General features: G+C 52.5%; 1 protein-coding gene across 2 annotated transcripts in view; it reads left to right on the top strand.

Annotated features, from left to right (window-relative positions):
- Positions 1–227: 227 nt before the first annotated feature.
- Positions 228–11,004, top strand: part of LOC137547437 (vang-like protein 1) — an 85,904-nt gene continuing 75,127 nt past the window's right edge. Inside the window, exon 1 of one of the 2 annotated variants that reach the window (XM_068271024.1) lies at positions 228–302. The gene's annotated coding sequence lies outside the window, so the exon portion shown is untranslated. The remainder of the gene's footprint in view (positions 303–11,004) is intronic. The other variant, XM_068271023.1, reaches the window with a different exon arrangement.

The raw sequence follows: 11,004 nt of genomic DNA, 5'->3' as shown, positions 1-11,004 counted from the left end.
GTGATCGGCGAGGCCTGTGGTGTGTAGCAGTCACATAGTGGTGTGTAGCAGTGATCGGCGAGGCCTGTGGTGTGTAGCAGTCACACAGTGGTGTGTAGCAGTGATCGGCGAGGCCTGTGGTGTGTAGCAGTCACACAGTGGTGTGTAGCAGTGATCGGCGAGGCCTGTCAGCAGGGGGAGGGGAAGGCGCACCTATGCTGCAGGGTAGGAGTGGTAGAGCAGGTTGGGTGAGAGCTGTGAAGGTGTCTCCAGAGACTCCGGGGCCGGGGTGGTCTCTGTGTATGGAGGCTGCACTGACCAAGGTGAGCTGATATCAGCGGAGGGGGGAGAAGGGTCTCTGGGCAGTATATATATATATATATATATATATATGTGTATGGATGTATAGAGTCTTTTATACAGGTGTGGTGCACGGAATACCAAACATTCCACAGTGTAATGAGAGAAACTCTAACTGCTGTGTGTGTCCTGTGTATCCCTGTATAACCTACACTGTATAATAACCACTCACTGTATCAACTGCACTGTGTAATAACTACTCTCTGTATAACCTAAACTGTATAATAACCAGTCGCTGTATAACCTGCACTGTGTAATAACCACTCACTGTATCACCTACACTGTATAATAACCAGTCTCTGTATGACCTACATTGTATAATAACTACTCACTGTATCACCTACACTGTATAATAACTACTCTCTATATAACCTGCACTGTGTAATAACCAGTCTCTGTATAACCTACATTGTATAATAACCACTCGCTGTATCACCTACACTGTATAATAACTACTCACTGTATCACCTACACTCTGTAATAACTACTCTCTATATAACCTACACTGTATAATAACCAGTCTCTGTATAAAACTACATTGTATAATAATCACTCTCTGATAACCTACACTGTATAATAACCAGTCGCTGTATCACCTACACTGTATAATAACTACTCTCTATATAACCTACACTGTATAATAACCACTCTCTGTATAACCTGCACTGTATAATAACTACACTCTGTATATAACCTACACTGTATAATAACTACTCTCTGTATAACCTACACTGTATAATAACTACTCTCTATATAACCTACACTGTATAATAACCACTCTCTGTATAACCTGCACTGTATAATAACCACTCTCTGTATATAACCTACACTGTATAATAACTACTCTCTGTATAACCTACACTGTATAATAACTACTCTCTATATAACCTACACTGTATAATAACCAGTCTCTGTATAACCTACACTGTATAATAACCACTCTCTGTATAACCTACACTCTGTATAATAACCACTCTCTGTATAACCTACACTGTATAATAACCAGTCTCTGTATAACCTACACTGTATAATAACCACACTCTGTATAATAACCACTCTCTGTATAACCTACACTGCATAATAACCAGTTGCTGTATAACCTACACTGTATAATAACCACTCTCTGTATCACCTACACTGTATAATAACCACTCTCTATATAACCTACACTGTATAATAACCATTCGCTGTATAACCTACACTGTATAATAATCACTCTCTGATAACCTACACTGTATAATAACTACTCACTGTATCACCTACACTGTATAATAACTACTCACTTTATAACCTACAATGTATAATAACTACTCGTTGTATCACCTACACTGTATAATAACGAATCACTGTATCACCTACACTGTATAATAACTGTATAATAACTACTCACTGTATCACCTACACTGTATAATAACTAATCACTGTATAACCTACACTGTATAGTAACCAGTCTCTGTATAACCTACACTGTATAATAACCACTCTCTGTATAACCTACACTGTATAACCTGCACTCTGTATAATAACCACTCTCTGTATATAACCTACACTGTATAATAACTACTCTCTGTATAACCTACACTGTATAATAACTACTCTCTATATAACCTACACTGTATAGTAACCAGTCTCTGTATAACCTACACTGTATAATAACCACTCTCTGTATAACCTACACTGTATAATAACCACTGTCTGTATAACCTGCACTCTGTATAATAACCACTCTCTGTATATAACCTACACTGTATAATAACTACTCTCTGTATAACCTACACTGTATAATAACTACTCTCTATATAACCTACACTGTATAGTAACCAGTCTCTGTAACACCTACATTGTATAATAACCACTCTCTGTATAACCTACACTGTATAATAACCAGTTACTGTATAACCTGCACTGTGTAATAACCACTCTCTGTATCACCTACACTGTATAATAACCATTCTCTGTATAACCTAAACTGTATAATATTCACTCTCTGATAACCTACACTGTATAATAACTACTCACTGTATCACCTACACTGTATAATAACTACTCACTGTATCACCTACACTGTATAATAACTACTCTCTATATAACCTACACTGTATAATAACTACTCACTGTATTACCTACACTGTATAATAACTACTCACTATATAACCTACACTGTATAATAACTACTCTCTGTATCACCTACACTATATAATAACTACTCACTATATAACCTACACTGTATAATAACTACTCACTGTATCACCTATACTGTATAATAACTACTCACTGTATCACCTACACTGTATAATAACTACTCACTATATAACCTACACTGTATAATAACTACTCTCCGTATCACCTACACTGTATAATAACCACTCTCTGATAACCTACACTGTATAATAACTACTCACTGTATCACCTACATTGTATAATAACTACACTCTATATAACCTACACTGTATAATAACTACTCACTGTATCACCTACACTGTATAATAACTACACTCTATATAACCTACACTGTATAATAACTACTCACTGTATCACCTACACTGTATAATAACTACTCACTGTATCACCTACACTGTATAATAACCACTCTCTGTATAATCTACACTGTATAATAACTAGTCGCTGTATAACCTGCACTCTGTATAATAACTACTCACTGTATCACCTACACTGTATAATAACTACTCACTATATAACCTACACTGTATAATAACTACTCACAGTATCACCTACACTGTATAATAACTACTCACTATATAACCTACACTGTATAATAACTACTCACTGTATCACCTACACTGTATTATAACCACTGTCTGTATAACCTGCACTGTATAATAATCACTCTCTGTATAACCTACACTGTATAATAACCACTCTCTGTATAACCTGCACTATATAATCACCCCTCTCTGTATAGCAGCATGTATTGTAAAAACCACACTCTGTATTACCTACACTGTATAATAACCACTTGCTGTATAACCTGCACTGCAAAATAACCCCTCTCTGTATAGCAGCAGTGACTGTAGTGCTGTACTGCTGTAGTAGTGTAGTGGTGGGCAGCACGGTGGTATAGTGGTGGGCTGCATGGTGATGTAGTGGTGGGCAGCACGGTGGTGTAGTGGTGGGAAGTATGGAGGTGTAGTGGTGGGCAGCATGGTGGTGTAGTGTTGGGCAGCACGGTGGTATAGTGGTGGGCTGCACGGTGATGTAGTGGTGGGCAGCACGGTGGTGTAGTGGTGGGCAGCACAGTGGCGTAGTGGTGGGCAGCACGGTGGTGTAGTGGTGGGCAGCAGGGTGGTGTAGTGGTGGGCAGCACGGTGGTGTAGTGGTGGGCAGCATGGTGGTGTAGTGGTGGGCAGTATGAAGGTGTAGTGGTGGGCAGTATGAAGGTGTAGTGGTGGGCAGCACGGTGGTGTAGTGGTGGGCAGCACGGTGGCGTAGTGGTGGGCAGTACGGTGGCGTAGTGGGGGGCAGCATGGTGGTGTAGTGGTGGGCAGTATGAAGGTGTAGTGGGTGGGCAGTATGAAGGTGTAGTGGTGGGCAGTATGGAGGTGTAGTGGTGGGCAGCAGGGTGGTGTAGTGGTGGGCAGCAGGGTGGTGTAGTGGTGGGCAGCAGGGTGGTGTAGTGGTGGGCAGCAGGGTGGTGTAGTGGTGGGCAGCACGGTGGTGTAGTGGTGGGCAGCACGATGGTGTAGTGGTGGGCAGTATGAAGGTGTAGTGGTGGGCAGCACGGTGGTGTAGTGGTGGGCAGCACGGTGGCGTAGTGGTGGGCAGTACGGTGGCGTAGTGGGGGGCAGCATTGTGGTGTAGTGGTGGGCAGTATGAAGGTGTAGTGGTGGGCAGTATGAAGGTGTAGTGGTGGGCAGTATGGAGGTGTAGTGGTGGGCAGCACGGTGGTGTAGTGGTGGGCAGCAGGGTGGTGTAGTGGTGGCCAGCACTGTGGTGTAGTGGTGGGCAGTACGGTGGTGTAGTGGTGTGAGCAGCACGGTGGTGTAGTGGTGGGTAGCAGGGTGGTGTAGTGGTGGGCAGCACGGTGGCATAGTGGTGGGCAGTATGGAGGTGTAGTGGTGGGCAGCACGGTGGTGTAGTGGTGGGCAGCAGGGTGGTGTAGTGGTGGGCAGCAGGGTGGTGTAATGGTGGGCTGCATGGTGGTGTAGTGGTGGGCAGTATGAAGGTGTAGTGGTGGGCAGTATGAAGGTGTAGTGGTGGGCAGCACGGTAGTGTAGTGGTGGGCAGCATGGTGGTGTAGTGGTGGGCAGTACGGTGGTGTAGTGGTGGGCAGCACGGTGGTGTAGTGGTGGGCAGTATGGAGGTGTAGTGGTGGGCAGTATGGAGGTGTAGTGGTGGGCAGCACGGTGGTGTAGTGGTGGGCAGTATGAAGGTGTAGTGGTGGGCAGCACGGTGGTGTAGTGGTGGGCAGTATGAAGGTGTAGTGGTGGGCAGTATGAAGGTGTAGTGGTGGGCAGCACGGTAGTGTAGTGGTGGGCAGCATGGTGGTGTAGTGGTGGGCAGTACGGTGGTGTAGTGGTGGGCAGCACGGTGGTGTAGTGGTGGGCAGTATGGAGGTGTAGTGGTGGGCAGCACGGTAGTGTAGTGGTGGGCAGCATGGTGGTGTAGTGGTGGGCAGTACGGTGGTGTAGTGGTGGGCAGCACGGTGGTGTAGTGGTGGGCAGTATGGAGGTGTAGTGGTGGGCAGTATGGAGGTGTAGTGGTGGGCAGCACGGTGGTGTAGTGGTTGGCAGTATGAAGGTGTAGTGGTGGGCAGCACGGTGGTGTAGTGGTGGGCAGCACGGTGGTGTAGTGGTGGGCTGCATGGTGGTGTAGTGGTGGGCAGCATGGTGGTGTAGTGGTGGGCAGCACGGTGGTGTAGTGGTGGGCAGTATGAAGGTGTAGTGGTGGGCAGTATGAAGGTGTAGTGGTGGGCAGCACGGTAGTGTAGTGGTGGGCAGCATGGTGGTGTAGTGGTGGGCAGCACGGTGGTGTAGTGGTGGGCAGTATGAAGGTGTAGTGGTGGGCAGTATGAAGGTGTAGTGGGGGGGCAGCACGGTGGCGTAGTGTTGGGCAGCAGGGTGGCGTAGTGGTGGGCAGTACGGTGGTGTAGTGGTGGGCAGCACGGTGGTGTAGTGGTCGGCTGCATGGTGGTGTAGTGGTGGGCAGCACGGTGGCGTAGTGGTGGGCAGCACGGTGGCGTAGTGGTGGGCAGCAGGGTGGTGTAGTGGTGGGCAGCACAGTTGGGTAGTGGTGGGCAGCACGGTGGCGTAGTGGTGGGCTGCACAGTGGTGTAGTGGTGGGCTGCACGGTGGCGTAGTGGTGAGCAGCACGGCAGGCGCGGAGCTGGGGGGGTCGGGGTAGGACAAGTGCCCCGGGGCGCCTGGTCCCCAAGGGCGCCCAACTGAGCTTCGTTTTTTTTTTTTTGCGGCGGGTGAGGGGAGCAGCGCAGAGAGGAGGGAAAGCTGTGCGGACGGTGGGGAAGGGGGGCCATCTCCCCCCTCCTTCCCTCACCTTAGGTGCTCTCCCTCCCTCGCTGTCCCCTCCAATGTCCGGGTGGTTGGCAGCGGCGGGCGGAACTCACCTCCGTCTCGCTCCAGCGCCGGCCGGAAGTTCGGGTGCGCAGCCGCTGCTCTGGACCAGACCAGAGTAGTGGCAAATCCATCCGGCGCTGCGAGGAGACGGAGGTAAGTTCCGCCCGCCGCTGCCAGCCACCCGGACAGACATTGGAGGGGACAGCGAGGAAGGGAGAGCAGCTCTTCCTCTTCTCTGCGCTGCTCCCCTCCTGCTGGGGAGGGGGACACCTGACCTGGCTACCTACTCTGGGCACATATACCCCTGGCTACCTACTCTGGGCACATATACCACTGGCTACATATATTGGGCACATATACCCCTAACTACATATACTGGGCATATACCCCTGGCTACCTACTCTGGACACATATACCCCTGGCTACCTACTCTGGGCACATATACCCCTGCCTACATATATTGGGCACATATACCCCTAACTACATATACTGGGCATATACCCCTGGCTACCTACTCTGGGCACATATACACCTGGCTACCTACTCTGGGCACATATACACCTGGCTACCTACTCTGGGCACATATACCCCTGCCTACATATATTGGGCACATATACCCCTAACTACATATACTGGGCATATACCCCTGGCTACCTACTCTGGACACATATACCCCTGGCTACCTACTCTGGGCACATATACCCCTGCCTACATATATTGGGCACATATACCCCTAACTACATATACTGGGCATATACCCCTGGCTACCTACTCTGGGCACATATACACCTGGCTACCTACTCTGGGCACATATACCCCTGGCTACATATACTGGGCACATATACCCCTGGCTACATATACTGGGCATATATACCCCTGGATACATATACTGGGCACATATACCCCTGACTATATATACTGGGCACATATTATACCTCTGGCTACATATACTGGGCACATATAACCCTGACTACATATACTGGGCACATATACCCCTGGCTACATATACTGGGCACATATACCCCTGGCTATATATACTGGGCACATATACCCCTGACTATATATACTGGGCACATATACCTCTGGCTACATATACTGGGCACATATACCTCTGGCTACATATACTGGGCACATATACCTCTGGCTACATATACTGGGGACACATACCCCTGCCTACATATACTGGGCACATATACCCCTGGCTACCTGTTCTGTGGACATCTCTACCCCTGGCTACCTGTTCTGGGGACATCTATACTGCTGGCCACCTATTCTGGGGACACCTATAGACCTGGGGCTACCTATTTTTGGGGAAGCACTGCTGTCAGATTGAGTGTATTTTGGGGAACTGCTGCCAGGTGAGAGGTGTCTACATATTAAGGGGGCATTCTGCCTATTTATGTGAAATGCTGTCTATTTATGTGCCTCATGACTGCTGAATTTGTCTTGTTGGGGGCCTCATGGTTACTGAATTTGTCTTGTTGGGGGCCTCATGATTTGTTGGGGGCCTCAAGATCAATGAATTTGTCTTGTTAGGGGCCTCATGATTGCTGAATTTGTCTTGTTAGGGGCCTCATGATTGCTGACTTTGTCTTGTTGGGGGCCTCAGGATTGCTAAATTTGTCTTGATGGGGGCCTCATGATTGCTGAGTTGGTCATGTTGGGGGCCTCATGTTTGCTTATGATTGCGGAATTTGTCTTGATGGGGGGGGGGGGGGGGGGCTCATGATTGCTGAATTTGTCTTGGAACATGCTGGAAGGTACATACTGAGGAAGGGTGGGTGAGCGCGAGCCTGCTAACCTCCATGTACATTTGAAGAGGCGTGACCAAATGTGGAGCACCCATAACCACGCCCACATTTGGTCACGACCCTTCACCTTAGGGGGCGCATTAATAGTCTTTGTCCCCGGGCGCTGAAAACCCTAGCTACGCCTCTGCAGCACGGTGGTGTAGTGGTGGGCAGCACGGTGGCGTAGTGGTGGGCAGCACGGTGGCGTAGTGGTGGGCAGCAGGGTGGTGTAGTGGTGGGTAGCAGGGTGGGGTAGTGGTGGGCAGCACGGTGGTGTAGTGGTGGGTAGCAGTGTGGTGTAGTGGTGGGCAGCAGGGTGGCGTAGTGGTGGGCTGCACCGTGGCGTAGTGGTGGGCAGTAGGGTGGCGTAGTGGAGGGTAGCAGGGTGGGGTAGTGGTGGGTAGCAGGGTGGGGTAGTGGTGGGTAGCAGGGTGGGGTAGTGGTGGGCAGTATGGAGGTGTAGTGGTGGGTAGCAGTGTGGTGTAGTGCTGGGCAGCATGGTGGCCTAGTGGTGGGCAGCAGGGTGGTGTAGTGTTGGGTAGCAGGGTGGTGTAGTGGTGGGCTGCACGGTGATGTAGTGGTGGGCAGCATGGTGGTGTAGTGGTGGGCAGCACTGTGGGGTAGTGGTGGGCAGCACGGTGGGGTAGTGGTGGGCTGCAGGATGGTGTAGTGGTGGGTAGCAGGGTGGGATAGTGGTGGGTAGCAGGGTAGGGTAGTGGTGGGCAGTATGGAGGTGTAGTGGTGGGTAGCAGTGTGGTGTAGTGATGGGCAGCATGGTGGCCTAGTGGTGGGCAGCAGGGTGGTGTAGTGTTGGGTAGCAGGGTGGTGTAGTGGTGGGCTGCACGGTGATGTAGTGGTGGGCAGCAGGGTGGTGTAGTGGTGGGCAGCACGGTGGGGTAGTGGTGGGCTTCACGGTGGTGTAGTGTTGGGCAGCACGGTGGTGTAGTGGTGGGCAGCACGGTGGTGTAGTGGTGGGCAGCAGGGTGGTGTAGTGGTGGGCTGCATGGTGGTGTAGTGGTGGGCAGTATGAAGGTGTAGTGGTGGGATGCACGGTGGTGTAGTGGTGGGCAGCACGGTGGTGTAGTGGTGGGCAGTATGGAGGTGTAGTGGTTGGCAGCACAGTTGGGTAGTGGTGGGCAGCACGGTGGCGTAGTGGTGGGCAGCACGGTGGCGTAGTGGTGGGCAGCACGCTGGCGTAGTGGTGGGCTGCACGGTGGCGTAGTGGTGGGCAGTACAGTGGCATAGTGGTGGGCAGCACGGTGGTGTAGTGGTGGACAGTATGGAGGTGTAGTGGTGGACAGTATGGAGGTGTAGTGGTGGGCAGCACGGTGGCTTAGTGGTGGGCTGCATGGTGGCGTAGTGGTGGGCAGTACGGTGGCGTAGTGGTGGGCAGTACAGTGGCGTAGTGGTGGGCAGCACGGTGGTGTAGTGGTGGGCAGTATGGAGGTGTAGTGGTGGGCTGCACGGTGGCGTAGTGTTGGGCAGCAGGGTGGTGTAGTGTTGGGCAGCACGGTGGTGTAGTGGTGGACAGTACGGTGGTGTAGTGGTGGGCAGCACGGTGGCGTAGTGGTGGGCAGCACGGTGGCGTAGTGGTGGGTAGCACGGTGGTGTAGTGGTGGGCAGTACGGTGGTGTAGTGGTGGGTAGCATGGTGGTGTAGTGGTGGGCAGCAGGGTGGGGTAGTGGTGGGCAGTATGAAGGTGTAGTGGTGGGCAGCATGGTGGTGTAGTGGTGGGCAGTACGGTGGTGTAGTGGTGGGCAGTACGGTGGTGTAGTGGTGGGCAGCAGGGTGGTGTAGTGGTGGGCTGCATGGTGGTGTAGTGGTGGGCAGTATGAAGGTGTAGTGGTGGGCAGCACGGTGGTGTAGTGGTGGGCAGTACGGTGGTGTAGTGGTGGGCAGCACGGTGGTGTAGTGGTGGGCAGTACGGAGGTGCAGTGGTAGGCAGCACGGTGATGTAGTGGTGGGCAGCAGGGTGGTGTAGTGGCGGGCAGTACGGTGGTGTAGTAGTGGGCAGTACGGTGGTGTAGTGGTGGGCAGCACGATGGCGTAGGGATTTGGCAGCACGGTGGTGTAGTGGTGGGCAGCAGGGTGGGGTAGTGGTGGGCTGCACGGTGGTGTAGTGGGGGGCAGCACGGTGGTGTAGTGGTGGGCAGCAGGGTGGTGTAGTGGTGGGCTGCATGGTGGTGTAGTGGTGGGCAGTATGAAGGTGTAGTGGTGGGCAGCACGGTGGTGTAGTGGTGGGCAGTACGGTGGTGTAGTGGTGGGCAGCACGGTGGTGTAGTGGTGGGCAGTACGGAGGTGTAGTGGTAGGCAGCACGGTGGTGTAGTGGTGGGCAGTACGGTGGTGTAGTAGTGGGCAGTACGGTGGTGTAGTGGTGGGCAGCACGATGGCGTAGGGATTTGGCAGCACGGTGGTGTAGTGGTGGGCAGCAGGGTGGGGTAGTGGTGGGCTGCACGGTGGTGTAGTGGTGGGCAGTACGGTGGTGTAGTGGTGGGCAGCACGGTGGCGTAGTGGTGGGCAGCACGGTGGAGTAGTGGTGGGTAGCAGGGTGGGGTAGTGGTGGGTAGCAGGGTGGGGTAGTGGTGGGCAGCACCGAGGTGTAGTGGTGGGCAGCAGGGTGGGGTAGTGGTGGGCAGCACCGAGGTGTAGTGGTGGGCAGCAGGGTGGGGTAGTGGTGGGCAGCACGGTGGCGTAGTGGTGGGCAGCACGGTGGTGTAATGGTGGGCAGCAGGGTGGTGTAGTGGTGGGCAGCACGGTGGCGTAGTGGTGGGCAGCACAGTGGAGTAGTGGTGGGTAGCAGGGTGGGGGTAGTGGTGGGTAGCAGGGTGGGGTAGTGGTGGGCAGCACTGAGGTGTAGTGGTGGGCAGCAGGGTGGGGTAGTGGTGGGCAGCACCGAGGTGTAGTGGTGGGCAGCACCGAGGTGTAGTGGTGGGCAGCAGGGTGGGGTAGTGGTGGGCAGCACGGTGGCGTAGTGGTGGGCAGCACGGTGGTGTAATGGTGGGCAGCAGGGTGGGGTAGTGGTGGGCAGCACGGTGGCGTAGTGGTGGGCAGCACAGTGGAGTAGTGGTGGGTAGCAGGGTGGGGTAGTGGTGGGCAGCAGGGTGGTGTAGTGGTGGGCAGCACGGTGGCGTAGTGGTGGGCAGCACGGTGGTGTAATGGTGGGCAGCACAGTGGAGTAGTGGTGGGCAGCACGGTGGAGTAGTGGTGGGTAGCAGGGTGGGGTAGTGGTGGGTAGCAGGGTGGGGTAGTGGTGGGCAGCACCGAGGTGTAGTGGTGGGCAGCAGGGTGGGGTAGTGGTGGGCAGTATGGAGGTGTAGTGGTGGGCAGCACGGTGGCATAGCGG

Source organism: Hyperolius riggenbachi, chromosome 2 (assembly GCF_040937935.1).
Source record: "Hyperolius riggenbachi isolate aHypRig1 chromosome 2, aHypRig1.pri, whole genome shotgun sequence".
NCBI classification, from domain to species: Eukaryota; Metazoa; Chordata; class Amphibia; order Anura; family Hyperoliidae; genus Hyperolius; species Hyperolius riggenbachi.
This window is presented reverse-complemented; position numbering and strand designations above follow the sequence as displayed.